This window comes from Procambarus clarkii, chromosome 39 (assembly GCF_040958095.1).
Source record: "Procambarus clarkii isolate CNS0578487 chromosome 39, FALCON_Pclarkii_2.0, whole genome shotgun sequence".
Classification (NCBI taxonomy): Eukaryota; Metazoa; Arthropoda; class Malacostraca; order Decapoda; family Cambaridae; genus Procambarus; species Procambarus clarkii.
The window spans coordinates 10,955,065-10,973,220 of NC_091188.1; the positions used below are offsets into that span (position 1 = coordinate 10,955,065).

Here is an 18,156-nt window from a genome sequence, read left to right on the forward strand (position 1 = left end):
ATATATATATATATATATATATATATATATATATTCGTGAGTATTTCTTATCACCTTGAATTAATAAATGAACCAAACTGGATTTAGTCATCTGTAAATTACAGAAATTTATCATCTATATAATGTCATACAATATAATTCTTTCGGTGAATTATATTGTATAACATTATATACACCTTAGTACTGAGAGTAACGGTGCTAGTGAATCTGTGTCTAGTTCCGTAGTCCTCTTGTACCCAACAAGGACTGTCACATCTCACTTTTTTGAACAACTATCTTCCCTATTAATTGTAAAAAAAATTTTTAACAGACTAATTATACACATTGTACTTATTCACCTTCAATTCTTCACAGAAGAGATAAACGAAAAGAACACTTACTGACGTAATTCAATACATACTTGCTTACTGGCGCTTGGCAACCGTTTAGGTCATGTGTCCCAAAGGGGGTGGAAGCCTAGTGGTCCGATTCTGCCGGGGGAGGAGGGGGGGGGGCCCATGAAGACCCATGGGGAGAGAAAGTGGGTGGTGGGGGAGGGGAAGGGTGTTATCGGAGTGGCCCAACCACCCTTCCCCCTCAGTGTACTTTAGTCAGGCGATCATTGTGCTCAAGGGTACAGCTCCAGTTCACTGACCTGGGATCAAGCTTGTTCACTGTCCAGTAAGTACGTTACCGGTATATAATTTTAGGGGAAAGGGGGGGTTGAAGGGTCATTAACCCCGTGAGGGATATTAAGTCCAACACAAAAGCTGAACGCAGTTGTGCTGAACGAGGATGAGAATAGCTTGAGCTACCTCACCCCTTTGTGTGTATTTATACCTCAATAAACGTATTTCATCTTCAACACAAAAGCTTGCAGACCAACCAGTAAGTCTACCTTACTCCTGAATGCAGTCCAAGACTAAAGTAAACAGTTTACATGCACCGAGAAATAGGATATACCCGTCGATGTATCAGATAGAGAATATTTCAAGCATTTATATATACGTATAAAAAAGTAAGTATTTTAAACTTTTATGGAATAATTGATACACGAAGTATCATCAGTTTATTACAAACTAGAGAGCTTACGGCTAATTTAAAATATGTTATTAAAGGCTGTCAGTGAATAAAATATAATAAAATAAAAAAAATAATTAAATAGAGAAACTAATTGTATCCAAGACACCTCGCTGAACTTCGGTCATTTTGTACAGGAAAAGTTAGTTCACGAAGTCATTTGGTAAGCGTTTACAGACACGGGTTGTTTGATGGTGCTAGGTGAATAAAAATGTAATTACCCATCTCTCTCTCTCTCTCTCTCTCTCTCTCTCTCTCTCTCTCTCTCTCTCTCTCTCTCTCTCTCTCTCTCTCTCTCTCTCTCTCTCTCTCTCTCTCTCTCTCTCCCTCCCTCCCTCCCTCCCTCCCTCCCTCCCTCCCCTCTCTCTCTCTCTCTCTCTCTCTCTCTCTCTCTCTCTCTCTCTCTCTCTCTCTCTCTCTCTCTCTCTCTCTCTCTCTCTCCCTCCCTCCCTCCCTCCCTCCCTCCCTCCCTCCCTCCCCCCCACCCCTCTCTCTCTCTCTCTCTCTCTCTCTCTCTCTCCCTCTCCCTCTCCCTCCCTCCCTCCCTCCCTCCCTCCCTCCCTCCCTCCCCTCTCTCTCTCTCTCTCTCTCTCTCTCTCTCTCTCTCTCTCTCTCTCTCTCTCTCACTCTGCACTTCTAAATCCACTAGCCAGGTCAGCAAAATTTCGGTTATTTTGTTCCCATGAGAAAAATAAAAGTTCAACAAATTTTAAAACAAAATTGGAAAAATTGCAGTGCTCTTTTCCAATTACTTGCTGCGAAAATAAATTGGTTTGAAAAATCCGAAAACAAAATGATCAGATTTGCTCTAAGTTTCGAATAGGAAAAGTGCATGGTTCACCGAATGTTTTTTCCATAGGCTTATCATGATCCCCGCCCACCCCCCTAGGTCCAAGCCTACTTCTGTCCATCCCCCTGGATGTAACACACATCAGTTGCCTAACTCTCGGGTACCTGATATCTACTAGGTGAACAGAGACATCAGGCGAAAGGAAATATCCTCCCAAACACTTCTATCCAGCCGCAGGAATCGAACCCGGGACCCTTTCAGCTTTGATCCAACTTCACTTACAGCTGCATGTAGGTAATTCACAAAATCACGGTGCATTAGTTAACGTTACGTGAACTTAGATCATTGGAGAAATTAAACTAAGTCCTTCAAAATGCGAAACTGTGATCCTATCATCCTGACAATAGATGCTCACAAGACAAAAAAAGTGTATCCCGGAAGTACCTAACTGGTACTCAACTGAGATTCTAAAAGTATATCATGGAGCAGCACTTGGGAATCTGAGGGTAACCCAGAAGATTTAAAATCTCATTTGAGTGCCAGGTAGGTACAGACGCTTATACTTACTGCAAATATGTTGCATCTTTCACCTTGCTAGACTCCCTTTTGTCCAAGTCTCGAACTAAAACCACTAAGGCTGAGAGACTCGTGTAAAATACCTCGTTTATCATCTAGGTAGAGTTTTATCCTCATTTGGCTCGCTTGTAAATTTTGTTTCTGCAAGCCGGAACAAATGTTATCTTGAGTGAGTTAAACCGGAACAAATATGTTATCTTGAGTGAGTTAAGCCGGAACAAATATGTTATCTTGAGTGAGTTTAGTCATTATGAAACTTCGTCGAAGGTCAAGTCATTTAACAATGGCTCTGTTAAATATAGTAGTGCTTTGAATCTGTTGCCATTTTTTCGTTTGATTTGTTCGATCCAGATGGAGATACCTGGAAGAGTCACAGAAATGTATTTTGTGAGCAAATTCGCATTACTAATGCCTGAAATTTAGCCAAGCAAATAAGCGCTTGAACAGATAAAATCGCTGACAAAATGTAATGTAAGCATACAATGTAAGTGCAATGTAAACACACAACGGTACGAAGAAATACACAACGGTACGAAGAAATACATAACGGTACAAAGAAACGCTCATCGGTTCACAGAAACAACCGTAAAAGAAATACAACGGTACAAACAAAGAAGCAAACACACAAAATAGTACAAAGAAGCAAACACAAAACGGTTCAAACAAAGAAGAGCACACAAAACGGTACAAACAGAGGAGCAAACACACAAAAACGGTACAAACTAATACACACTCATATGCAATAAAAAACGCACTGTATACAAATGCGTTGAAACGTATAACGGTACGAGAAAACACTCTACAGGCACTTGTGTTTTTTTATATATATACGAGAGTTCTTACATTCTTGTAGAGTCACTAGCACACATTTCTGGCAAGTCCTTAATCCTAATATTCCCCGGTATATGACCCGCCAAATCGTTTAACAACCAGGTATCTATTCACTGCTGGGTGAACATAAGCTACAGTTAAAGATTGACGTCCAGTAAATCCTCCCCGGCCAGGATACGAACCCAGGCCAAAGCGCTCGCGAAGCGCCGGGCGAGTGCTTTACCACTGTGCCACTGGGACTGCATAGGTTTTGAATCAACACGAATCCTATCTTGAGGCTTTTACCAAAGTGAGGTATGTTTGGGTGCTTTCTCAAACACGTTATTCCTAATGAATGTTGGGTAATTATTCCGTATGTGCGTGTGTCTTTGCCTATATCGCAGCTAAACGTTATCTTCTCCTTGTTACAAATTTACATTAGATGACCAAGTATAAAAATAACGGCCCGGCTTTAGGTGTGAGTGTCGAAAATACTCCACTCGAGGATTTTCTGCTCCACTAAACTGATCGAGTTTCCCCTTATGGAAAAGAAAATGTATTCCCTTTTTAACCAGAAACATAACAAACAGAAACTCTGGTGCCGTTGCTCAGTAAGTCAGCAGGTGGACGAAGTGGAAACCTCGTTTATGTAAATCAGCCGATTGTGAGTAGCATTGCGATTTCTTGCTTATTTTTTTTAACAAAGAGAGCTATTTATGATATTTTCAAATGGAAATAAAAAACCTTATATGCTGAAATCAAGGAATTCATGCAATGGATTTGACGGCCACTAAAATAGCTCACCTACCCACCGACATTTTAACTTAAGGCCTGAACATAGTCCAGGGCTAAAGTGTGTGTGTGTGTATACTTTATGTGTCAACCCGCTTCTCGGTGAATACACACTGAGAAGCGGTTTACACCACACGGTAATATTATTTGTGGTGACAGGCGTTGGCGGATCAGGTCTTCACAAAGGAAAACTGTTCCTGGTTCACGTTTGTGTTCAAATGAATTTAGTGTATGATGTTCTTAATGAAATAATTGATTTCCCTAAGGACTTATTATTTATTATTATTATTTTATAATAAATATTATTTTTTAATTCTGAATTCCCCTTCCAGACATTGTTATTATTATAATTGGTCATATGTAGGACTTACTACGGTGTTGTCCTGACCAGCTTTACCTACGGCTTAAGCCGTAGGTAAAGCTGGTCAGATAGGTAAAGTAAAAAGTAGGTAGGTTAAGTAGGTAAAGCTTTCTGTAAAAAAAACAAAGCAAGCTTTCTGTATTTGACAGTGGAATGGAAAATCAAAGAGTATTTATCTTATCAGTTACCTCTTCACTATACATACACCAAATATGGGTCCTGTAGCACAGTTGCCTACGTATTGACTTACAATCTGGGATTCGAGTTCGATCCGCGATCGAGAGAGAAATGGTTGGGCACGGTTCATATCACCAGATGCCTATATTTTCCTTGCTGTTAATAGATACGGGGGAGAAAGGAGACTTTTGCGGGTTGCATCCTGGGCAAGGTCAATAGTTTGACCTCGGTGGGGGGGGGGGGACCTCGATACAGTACAGGTGTCCCCGGACGACGGGAATTATATCCAAATGCAGACGATGGGTCACAATAACGGGCTGAAGATGGTATGACCAAATCATGTACCAGAGGGTTGAGAAACGGGCGTCCCTTCCTCTCTCCCATCACATACGGCTTGATAATGATCCAGGACGAACCGAAACGTTCTATTGTGTGGTTTGGTCATCAATTATATCCAAGATCAAATCATCAAGTGATCCACATTCTGTTCTACGCTCATATGTTTTTTTTTCATCCGTTGACTATCCATAATCAACTCAAGTAGCCCCAACATGCGATATGAAATTTCCCCGTATATGTGGACTCACATTTTCATCATCAATTTTCTCGTGACTTCAACATTTTGCCGGCCCGTCAGTATTTTAATTTCAGCCTCCACCCCACCACTCTCGCTAAACTTACTGCCTATATATATACATAATGTTTTAACCATGGCCTATCCTCTCTCCGTTTCATTTAGCCGCGCAGACTTCATTTGTATATTTCCAGGAAATTCATTTATCAGCGCAAATCTTGTTATTCATCACTCTGAAAATCGCTCCTTTTCCTCCGATTACACTATCATAATAATAATATGATAATGTTGCTGGTAATCGTTTCTCCCCAGCAGTCCGCAGTCCTCTACCACTACCGCTGACTGAGAAGATCGTAAGGCTATATAAATGAAAAGATGCAAAGATGCTTCCTATCAGTGTATATACATGAGAGATTTTATTTAAACCCTAGATTATGTTCAAGACTAAAGTGTACTTGCTGGTTGGTCAGTAAGATGTTGTGTTGGGCTTAATGACCTAGACGTTGGTAGGTCTTAATCTCACCACCAAAATAATCCATTAAGGATAATGGGTACAAATTGCACCGTGGTGTGTATTCTGCTCCCCGGTGTATATAAAACTGGATGTTTGCTTTAGTCCTGGACTATGCTCAGTAGAAATCACAATAACGTGATGAATCAACAGACAGTGTACTTGTTGCTTGGTCTCAAAGTTTATGGGGTTGATAAGTCTTAGCTAAACACCAAACTAAGTCCATTGCACTTTGGGACATATGCACAAACATACATTCCCTTGCTTAATGTACATATATACAGTTTTCCCAGTTTTGAAGTTTGTTTAGTAATATATATATATATATATATATATATATATATATATATATATATATATATATATATGCTTCCTGCCTGATCACTAAACTTCTCTTACGTCCTAAATAAGCCTTCATAGGCTGTTAGCACCTAAGCCCATCACCTAAACATTTCCTTAGTCCTTCAGTAGGAACGCCAGAGGTAAGCCACTCAGTCTTCAGATACATATCTTGAGGTTATCTTGAGTTGATTTCGGGGCTTTAGTGTCCCCGCGGCCCTGTCCTTGACCAGGCCTCCACCCCCAGGAAGCAGCCCGTGACAGCTGACTAACACCCAGGTACCTATTTACTGCTAGGTAACAGGGGCGTTCAGGGTGAAAGAAACTTTGCCCATTTGTTTCTGCCTCGTGCGGGAATCGAACCCGCGCCACAGAATTACGAGTCCTGTGCGCTATCCACCAGGCTACGAGGCCCCCTCATACATAAAAAAAGATTTTTAAATGATTTTTTCTACTACATCTTTTCACTTCCACCTTTCACTTCACCATTCTCCCTCCAGCTATTCACCCATCGCTCTGTTCACCCTACCTGCTTCCACTCTTCCACACTTCCCCTATTCTCTTGTTTGCTCTTTCCGGGTCTGCAAAGACAGAGATAGCCCTTTCCTCTCTCTCTGTGCAGTTTTACATTTTTTCTTTCTTTACAAAGGTTTTGGATCTCGCACTGTTCCGTCAGATGCTCTTTTTAAAAAAAGACTCCTACTGAAGTTATATTCACATCTCTATTGTATCCTCAATTACATTCACATATTTAGTATATCGTCAACTATACATCCTTTCTATCTTTATACATTCACCCATCAATTCTATCCGCTGTTACATCCACACATCAGTTCTATCCTTCACGACATCCTCACATCTATTATAGCGTATCATCAGCTTCCTTAAGTATATCATATGATGACTATTATAGCGTATCATCAGCTTCCTTAAGTATATCATATGATGATATAGTTTTAGTGAAGGTTTGGTATTGGTGTTGGCCTTAGGGCCTGGTAACTTTTGGTTGGTTATCAAGGCATCCACCACAGCTTACTGACACACAAGCAGGTATTCCTAAGCCCTGAACACCAGAACCAAAGTAAACTATACACCAGTGAAGAGGTATTGCCTCTCAATATATATATATATATATATATATATATATATATATATATATATATATATATATATATATATATATATATATATATATATATATATATATATATGACTGAAAACTCACACCCCAGAAGTGACTCGAACTTGTCACTCGAAGTGACAAGTGACTTAATCACCTCATTCTTTGGGGCACACGTGAGGAACACAAATGCAAACAAGCCTGAATGGTCCCCAGGACTATATGCGACTGAAAACTCACCCTTTGTCCGGCCGTGATGGTCAAGCGGATTAAGGCGCCCTGTAGTTACCAGTAGCATTGCTCCTGGGAGTATGGGTTCGAGTCACTTCTGGGGTGTGAGTTTTCAGTCGCATATAGTCCTGGGGACCATTCAGGCTTGTTTGCATATATATATATATATATATATATATATATATATATATATATATATATATATATATATATATATATATATATATATATATATATATAATAGCGCCGACCTTATTTTTTATCTCTTATTTCTCCCCAAATACTATAAAACAGAAAATACATTCACGTTAAATATGTCAACCAAACGACAAAAATGACACAATGTACACTGTACACAAATGTACACGGGCCTAAGGGAAAGTACAGTGGTGCTTTCCACAAACACACACACTGGCGCGAGTGTTGGTTGAGTACACTTAAGGCTATACTATGGATAGTTAAGATCCGCATCTCTATGAACTGTCTTCTTTTCCAGATCAGGCGAGAAGCGTGAGCCTTGCAGGAGACCAGAGAAGGTAAGACACTCTCTGATGAGTGGAGTTGGGTAGTGCTACACAATTACTTCCTCTGGGCGTCGTTTCGGGGTTGGGTAGTACTCCACTATAGGTTCCTCTGACATCACTACATACGGGGTTGTGCAGCTTGCAGGTTGTGGCAGAAGCAAATGGGCAAAGTTTCTTTCACCCTGGATGCCCCTGTTATCTAGCAGTAAATGAGTACCTTGGAGTTAGTCAGCTGTCACGGGCTGCTTCCTGGTGTGTGTGTGTGTGTGCGCGTGTGGTGGGGAGAAAAAAAAATAGTAAACAGTTGATTGACAGTTGAGAGGCGAGCCGAAAGAGCAAAGCTCAACCCCCGCAAACACAACTAGGTGAGTACACACACACACACACACACACACACACACACACACACACACACACACACACACACACATACGTACACAACCTTGTCAAGCACAAGACGAAACTGGAAAAAGTTCAGAGGTATGTCATTAGGCTAGTCCCAGAACTAAGAGACATGAGTTACGAGGAAAGGCTACGAGAAATGCACCTCACGACACTAGAAGACAGAAGAGTAAGGGGAGACATGATCACGACCTACTAAATTTTCAGAGGAATTGACTGGGTTGAAAAGGATAAACTATTTAAATTAACACAGGGGGATACGCGAACAAGGGGGACACAGGTGGAAACTGAGTACTCAAACGAGCCACAGGGACGTTAGAAAGAACTTTTTCAGTGTCAGAGTAGTTAACAGATGGAATGCACTAGGGAGTGATGTGGTGGAGGCTGACTCTATACACAGTTTCAAATGTAGATATGATAGAGCCCAGTAGGCTCTATCATATCAGTTAAAGGCGGGACCAAAGAGCAAAAGTTCAACTTCCGCAAGTACAACCCCGAGCTCTTCTGTCTTCCAGCGATGTGAGGTGCTGTTTAAACAGCCTTTCCTCATAACTCATGCCTCTTAGTTCTAGGACTAGCCTAGTGGCATACCTTGTGTTTCCTTGTGTTGAGTATTTCTTTAGATGAGGGTTCCATTCCGGGGCATCATATGGGTCTCACATAGTTGTACATAGCATTTGTAAGGGTCTTTTGTCCAAGTTCTTGATTACTGTCCGGACCCTGGCTAATCTAACAAAAGCTGTCGACATTATTAGCATAATGTGAGCCTCTGGCATTAAATTTGAGGTAAATGTCTACTGCAAATTTTTCTCATATATATATATATATATATATATATATATATATATATATATATATATATATATATATATATATATATATATATATATATATATATTATATATATATATATTATATATATATATATATATATATATATATATATATATATATATATATATATATATATATATATATATATATAATGGTGAAAGGAATCGTGTATTGTTTATCCCCTCCTCTTTTATCTTTATTCCGCTATACAGCCAGCTGTTGAAAGCCTACTAACGACTTAGGGTCGGATACACTAAAAGAGGTTATAACATCAAGAACCCGGTTACTGGATCTAAGTGGCCGTAACATATGAGAATGTGGAGGCATCTGCAAGGTCTCGGTAACACTGGTGAATGTAACAGTAATATAGACACACAATGATTGTGGACGCATATCGAATGTCGCAGTAAAGTGGAATGTTTGTTGTACCAACTGAGTTATCCCAGGCCATGAGTGATTATGTAATTTAAATGTAAATAATTATGATGATTTTTTACGATGTTTTTTTCTTTTATTTTTTTTAATTTTAAATTTGTTAATTTTCTATAATTGCGAGGTATGATGTTTTTTCCTGAATTTGAACATCCGGATCAAAGTAGGTATAACGTGTACTGCCACTTCTGTCTCCCACTAAACATTGGAACATAAAACTAAATAAAACCTGCGAATACCTCCCAAATGCATTCACACACGTCTGCGTTACACTGGAAACACTCCAGTGTTTGCAGTCCATCATGTCACTCGGTAATTCCATCGTGGCATGAAGACATGAGAATATATCACTCTGCACGACCTGCCAGACACGACCCGTCAGACACGACCAGCCAGACACGACCCCCCAGACACGACCCGTCAGACACGACCTGCCAGACACGACCCGTCAGACCCGACCCGCTAGACATGACCCGCCAGACACGTCCCGTCAGACACGACCCGCTAGACATGACCCGCCAGACATGACCCGTCAGATACGACCTGCCAGACACGACCCGTCAGACACGACCCGCTAGACATGACCCGCCAGACATGACCCGTCAGATACGACCTGCCAGACACGACCCGTCAGACCCGACCCGCTAGACATGACCCGCCAGACATGACCCGTCAGACACAACCTGCCAGTAACTAATTATACAGCGTGAACCAAGATTTGTCTTCATCTGTTTCCACTGAAACACAATAATGCTAAAATATTTTATTTGATATATACAAGAGTTCTTACAGTCTTGTAAAGCAACTAGCACGCAGAGCGTGTCGGGCAGGTCCTTAATCCTAATTTTTTTCCCGGAATACGACTCGCCAAATCGTTTGACAACCAGGTAAACCATTTACTGCCGGGTGAACAGAGGCGAACAACTAAGGATTGGTGTCTAGTCAATCCTCCCATGGTAGGATAAGAACCCGGGCCAAATCGCTCGCGAAGCGCCGGGCGAGGGTCTTACCACTGCGCCACGGGGACTGCATGTAGCGCAGTTCCCAGTTTTACTACAATCGTGGTGGATAGATTTTGAAATGGTAAATGTAGAGGAGTTAATATCCAGAGCCTTAAAAGCCTTAAAACTCACTACCAAACCAAAGTATGTTTAAGGATAACACAAATAAACAATAATAAAAAAAATGAACAGGGTCACCAATACCATATTTTGTTTTTAAAGCAGTCGTGTACTCATTTAAACGAATGTAGGCTTCCGCAATTTTCCCGTTTGAAACCGAGTTTGTTACAGCTCCATTTCTCATATCGCCCGGCCGTGGGACCTTCGTTTGAGTGTCGCATGGAGGAATTCCCTGGTAAAGGCTTTCACACGCTCTTTGCCATTCTCTCTCTCTCTGTAGGCTCGGCTTTACGCTCTGGCACTCTGAAGTCCACGCAATATCAACGTCACCCGCAGGCGAAAACTCATTTTCTTGCCTCCCGGCGCACCTCAAAGGTTTGTTTAGGAACTTTAGAGTTTGCGTTTATATTCTGCGCTGTTGCCTTTCCTCTTTACTATAGATTATTTTTTGAGTTCCGCGGCGTTTCTCTACTAATCACCATTTTTTTGTTTTTAATATTTCATCAGTTCTCCAACCTCCCATTTTCTCCCTATTTCAATAATTTATGAAAGATGGTTGGCAATTTATATGACTGGGGCGGGGGTCATCTAATGTCTCCTTACATAAGGGTACCTAAGGGGAGCCCCTTAAGGGTCGGTAGGACACGAGTGCTGCGTTTTTGAACTCCTCTCTTCTTGCAATCAAGTTAATGAAACTCATGGCAAAGAAACTAATGATTAATGAAGGGGATATTGTTTACAACGTTTCGTTCCACTCTGGAACATCTTCAAGCATGGAGTGAATATACAAGTTGATTGCTTGATGAAGATTAAGCCATCCAAGAGGTGTCACAGGCATGAATAGCCCGTAAGGGAATGAATATACAGGGTGAAAATTTGTGTTGAATACACATGTGAGAGAGGTGAAGTTGTGTGTGTGTGTGTGGGGGGGGGGGGGGAGTTATCTTGCGATAATTTCAGAATTCAACGTCCCCAGAGCCCGGTCCTCGACCAGGCCTCCTGGTCGAGGAGGCCTGGGGTAAGGTGAAGTAATCACACATAGGTAAACAAATATAATGGGGCTGGAATCCAATCAAACAATTGGTAAGGCGGTGGGCGGAGGGGAACTCGGCAGAGATGTCGTTTTACCGGGTGCTGTATGATGAGGGGGCTGGAATTCCAGACCTCTCCTCCTTTGATCACTGGTGTGTGTAATGATTTTGGTGTCCGTGTCCTGGTAATTAAGGATGGTACTTTGGTGTCGAGAGTGGTGGTGCTTAAATCCTCCTCGTCCTCCTTCTTGCAAATGATGTGTCTTCTCAGAGTACCATTAGTGTGTCCAATATAGTTTACATGTCGGAGCATAGTGTCTAGAATTGGACGCGTATTGGTATGCTTCATCAGTACACCTCAGTTTGCCAGATGTGGCAGAAATGTTATTTTTCATAATGACAAATTCTTGAGTTTTCATTGCAGGGTTTTCCAGTTCACGTCAATTATATTCCGTAACACCTTTTCATCCTTCTTACAGCCCTTAGTATATTTTCACAGTAAATGTGTTCTTAGAGGATTGATTGTTAATCACTCTTCAACAGCAACAGTAGTCCCCACCAGCAACAGTAGCCCCTCCAGCAACAGTAGCCCCACCACCAACAGTAGCCCCACCACCAACACTAGCCCCACCAGCAACAGTAGTCCCACCAGCAACAGTAGTCCCACCAGCAACAGTAGTCCCACCACCAACAGTAGCCCCACCACCAACAGTAGTCCCAACACCAACAGTAGCCCCACCACCAACACTAGCCCCACCACCAACAGTAGTCCCACCAGCAACAGTAGTCCCACCAGCAACAGTAGTCCCACCAGCAACAGTAGCCCCACCACCAACAGTAGCCCCACCACCAACACTAGCCCCACCACCAACAGTAGTCCCACCAGCAACAGTAGTCCCACCACCAACAGTAGCCCCACCACTAGCCCCACCACCAACACTAGCCCCACCACCAACACTAACCCCACCACCAACACTAGCCCCACCACCAACACTAGCCCCACCACCAACACTAGCCCCACCACCAACACTAGCCCCACCACCAACACTAGCCCCACCACCAACAGTAGTCCCACCAGCAACAGTAGTCCCACCACCAACAGTAGTCCCACCACCAACACTAGCCCCACCACCAACAGTAGTCCCACCACCAACAGTAGCCCCACCACCAACAGTAGCCCCACCACCAACAGTAGCCCCACCAGCAACAGTAGTAGCCCTCACCAACAAAACAGTACCCTGCTCTCCGAGGATTGATTATACAGTCGTCTCCACACAACAGCAACGCATAAATTTCACAAGCCTGTCAAAGTAATTTTAATTTCACGCAAGAGTACTCCAGGAGATTACAACAGGTGAGAGCTGTGGGGGTGAGGTGTTGTGGTGGTCAGTTGTAAGGCTGTTCTAGGGTGAGGGGGGTGGGGAAGGATGTGGTAGAGTGAGAAGAGGGTATTGTTAGGCTGCAGGATCTCCCCTACACTCCGCATGTGCAGGATAGATGTAATTGTTAAGGAAATAATCAAAATAAGGTCTGATAAAGTCGTTTTGTGCTCTCTATAATCCTTTTTGCGCTACCGCTCACAGGATGAGTATGGGGTGCCCAATAAATCACCGCTCACTGGATGAGTATAGGGTGCACAATAAAGTACTCACGTGAGTGCAGGATCTATTTGAGTGACCCCTTTGGGCGTCTGTCCTCGTTATCACAGTATTTGTTTTTGTTTTAAATATCATCCACGTAAGAACAAGGCACCGCCATCCAGTTAGAACTGCTCTTACGTTTTCTGTAAAACCCAAGATGACTCTTTTTTTTTTTTGGTAAACTCTGGATCACTTTAAACATTTCCGCTCGAATAATACATAGTATTTTGACGTCAAAATCGCCAACGTGAAAATATAATGTACTGTAAATCACAGCGGCTCTCAAAATTGACTGACTGCTACGTTTTCTATTCGTGGGGTACTCGGTTAAGTTTGGTTCGTAAATTTTATTTTAGCACGTCATTTTCGTGACGGGGTGGCGAAAAAGTTAGAAAAATATTTCTAACTTAGCTTTTAAGCAACCTGCTTAAGCAATCATATATGTGGCATAAAGAAGACAGATACAAAACTTCGCTCCGAAGCTCTGGTATAGAGATTTCACAGGTTGATCTCATTAGAGGTGATTACTCTAATCAACGGTTGGCTGGTATGCAAATTTGACACTAATGAGAAAGGCGTGCTTGTAGGTGCCTTTATATGTAAATATTGTTCTTTATTCTAATCTATTGTACATGCATTCAAGTAATAATTCTCAATAATTAGCAGTAAACACTATGTTATTATTTTGTATGAAATAAAGCACCACAATTAAAGAAGAAATTGAACTTTCATTTATCTCTCAAGGAAGTGTAAGTCATTCTAGGGCTCCTTTACGTTGACTATTCTGGGGTCTGTGAATGCAAGATTAACTTACAGCAATACTCCTTAACATGTCGCCTGCCCCGGATCCTATTTCCCTTAGTCTCAGCCCCATCTGGCCGGCTCCACCAGTCGTCCACTGCACACTTAGTGGCAGTGAGGTCTGGCACCACAGGGGCATATATGCACAGAGAGGTGTATATTCCAGTTTCCCTATGTATATATATATATATACAGAGTTTGGTTTAGTGCTGGACTAAATTACACGTGCTGGTTGGTCAGTACGCTGTTGTAGTGGCCTTAATAATACATTAAAGGTTTTGAATATTGGTCTTGATTAAGTTATCTGATTTCTTAGGCGTTATAGAGCTATGTTAGGTTAGATTAGTTTAGGTTTGGCTAAGTTAGGTTAGGTTAGATTGGGTAAAGATTGATTAGGTTCGGTTTGGTTAGATTAAATAATGTAAGGTGGTTTAGCCAGGCTAGTTAGGATATATTTTCACAACGAGGTGAACATGTGTAAAAACACGTCTCGAGGAAAGATACAGTTTGTCACAGATGTGTATATATGTGACTTATCCTCCCGTTGATAAAGCAAAACATCAACACCTGATGAATCCGCCCTTGAATGATTGTTGACTGGATTTTGAGTCTGAATAGGAACAGTGACGCCAAGAACAGTGAGGCCAGGAACAGTGACGCCAAGAACAGTGACGCCAAGAACAGGGATGCCAGGAGCAGTGACGCCAAGAACAGTGACGCCAAGAACAGTGACTCAAAGAACAGTGACGCCAAGAACAGTGACTCAAAGAACAGTGACGCCAAGAACAGTGACGCCAGGAACAGTGTAGAGACACCTGAGGGGTGTACGAGCGTCCTGTCCTCGACCAATCCCTTAAAATAGAGACGTATTATGGAAAATGAGAGCAATATTGACGTTTTCTAAGCTTCGGCCTTGATAGGTTAGGTGGGTTGCTCGGGTTCGCACGTTGCTGGTCAGGTAAAACAGTTGTATATATTTTACGGAGTGCCAAGTCGAGGGAACGAGTGGTGGGTATAGGCAGCCCGTCCTCCTGAGGTTACCGAACGTCAAGAAACTGTCGTATTAAAATGCCCCTTTTCCTAACCAACGAGAGGACCCAAAACAGAAAACGGGACAGTATGTTAAATTTTTTGCGGGCCGCTTCCATTTTCTAGTACGACAATTTTTGGCCTTAGGTGGAGTGTACGTCAAAATGCGACGTGTTATTAGGAGGGCGGGTTGGGGTACGGGAAACAAAAAAACAGATATTCTGTATTAAGACGTCAGTTGCATGTTGTATTATTCCTGCCATCAATCAACGTTCAACAAGGGATATATACACACATCGGGAGGTGTGTGTGTGTACCTCGCTTCTCGGTGTATAAACACTTGAGAGTTTACTTTAGTCCTGCAACTATGTTCAGGAGTTAAGTATACTGCTGGTCAATGATTAAGCTGTTGTTGTTGCCTTAATAACCTTGCAGCGGTTGATAGGAATTAAGCCCATCGCCAAGCCTGTTTCCAACAGAGAAGTGGTATACAGATTCTCGGTGTATATGTACACTCAAGAGTTTACTTCAGAATGTACTCTGTTCAGGACCATGGTATACTTTAGAGTACAGGTTGGTCAGAACCCTATCATGGTGACCAGTATTCTCCGTCGGTTGATGGGCCCTAAATTCAGTTTGATATCGTCAACATCCAACGCATCGCTAACAACTCTAATTACACAGACATTGAACAACTATTGGAACATAATTGGCCCCCCCTAACTCACCCAAACTTCACCCTCAAACCACATTCACGTTCCTCGGCCTGCTGCAGAACGAGCACTTCACTATTGAATCTACGTGGACCCTGAGGCATCTACACCACGTAACCTATTCAATCTACTTTTTAAAGCTCTACTGGGTGTTTTTCTATTCATTTCTATCTTCCATGTTTTGAATACACTAATACGGTTTTAATGTGTGAGTCTCACTACCACTCATCTCCACAGGCCTGCGATTTCGTATGGGTTTGAGCCCAGGGAAGCTAGGATTTTCTGGGTTTCAATCCTTAATTGGGATCTGGTTGTAAACTGTTTGGCTGGTCATGTTGCAGGGAAAACTAGTAGAAAATGGCTTATCGCGAGCTAAGAGAAAGGGAAAGTTCCAAGCCTGATAACAGGAGAGAGAAGATATCTACTCTTGTACCCACTCGTGATATATCTACCGGTAGGGTAGATATATCTAATTCGGCCGGGTAGATGCATCTACCCTACCGTGGGGTAGATATATCCGAGCCAGTTGTGGGGACCCGTAGCCTCGGGGAAGGGAATACATAGCATTCAGAGACAAACTTACCGTTTGACTCTAAATACATACGAGTATTTGCTTCTCCAACCACCCCTTCTTCTGTCATTATATGCTTTATTATGATAGGTTACACAGTTACACACCTAAATGGTTACAAAATATGTAACCAAAATACTCAATATATATATATAAAATATATATTAATTTTTTTAACCGAGGTAATGGGTTTTAACACCGTTAATTAATATAATGCTCATATCAGTAGGGTTGAGATCAGCTTCAGGCAACAATTACGCCCAATATCACCCTTAGCGATGCTGTCATTAAAAAATAGCCATAAATAATATTATATGTGAATTCATTCCACACAAAATAGTAAATAAACATCAATAAAAAGCCGTGTTGCCATCTGCATCCATCGTTTTCTCAGTATAATCGTCAAGATTATGTAGTGAAAATGAACGCTACGAAATGGTACGCGTCTTACTGGCAGTGCAAGACTGTTAGTGAGTTTTAGTTTCATATCTTCAGCCACGTTATTGTGGCTCATCGCCTGCAAGTTGGGTTAATTTTGTCTGCAAGTTAGGCCTCATTAAAAAGCCTAACCTGTAGCAATACACTCTGGCTTCCTGTTCCCCGACACAGTGAATTATTTCACATTCCAATGGGTAATCACATGGCATACTGTGAGATCTGTTTTGATTATGCTGTTAGTTATGCAAAGTTTTTGTCAACTGTGAGTGAAGATAACTATTTGCTTCATTGTGTGTACATATTGTATTTTAAGTAAGATGAAAGCATGCTATATCATCAGCATAGCTTATCAATTTAAACCCTTCTGTAAATGTCATGGTAACGACGTTATCCATAAGGCTGTTAAAAAAACTGATTTTAGAAAGTATACCGACCGTTTTCTAGTGCTAAGTTATCATACTATGCTCTTTTTTAGTATATATATGGAGTGATAATATTAATACAACCATTGAATCATGTAGTGCACTCTATGAGACAGAATACGAAACAATGGGTATAAATTGGATAAATTTAGATTTAGGAAAGACTTGGGTAAATACTGGTTCGGTAACAGGGTTGTTGATTTGTGGAACCAATTACCGCGTAGCGTGGTGGAGGTGGGGTCCCTCGATTGTTTCAAGCGTGGGTTGGACATGTATATGAGTGGGATTGGGTGGTTATAGATAGGAGCTGCCTCGTATGGGTCAATAGGCCTTCTGCAGTTGCCTTTGTTCTTATGTTCTTATGTTAATTAATCATCAAAAGCTTTATTTTCAACACCCATTGTACCTTATTGTATATGAATAAAGATCTGCATAAATAAATACAATTATTAACAGCACGAGTTATTTCCCCCCCCCTGGGTTGTGTTAATCAATACGTTACCTAAGATGTCAAGTAAGTATTGACATTGCTGGATAAAGTAGCGAATAAACTAGATAAACGGGCTGATTATTGGTTTTTGCAGTATGAAGCATTTAGAGGTGCGTCTTGGGTAGAGGACGTGAACGAAGCACTGCTTAAGAAAAATGTATTCGTATGAAAAGTGTTTCTCAGTCATAAACCGTGAGGATAGGGGGGAGGGGGTGAGCAGACCTTGCCAACATGGTCCGGCACGAGGCTTCATGCCTATACTGGCTGCTTCCTGTCACTGCTGCCCCCAATTGGCCTTTATTGCCACATTTCTAGCATGGTTCAACTGCAATATTCGGACTCAGCGACGGTCATGCATGCTGCACTGC

At 41.7% G+C, this 18,156-nt stretch overlaps 1 protein-coding gene across 1 annotated transcript in view; it reads left to right on the forward strand.

Annotated features, from left to right (window-relative positions):
- The first annotated feature begins 584 nt into the window (after positions 1-584).
- LOC123760303 (uncharacterized) overlaps positions 585-18,156 on the forward strand; it is a 107,133-nt gene continuing 89,561 nt past the window's right edge. Inside the window, exons 1-2 of the mRNA XM_045745874.1 lie at positions 585-660; positions 7,837-7,876. The gene's annotated coding sequence lies outside the window, so the exon portion shown is untranslated. The remainder of the gene's footprint in view (positions 661-7,836; positions 7,877-18,156) is intronic.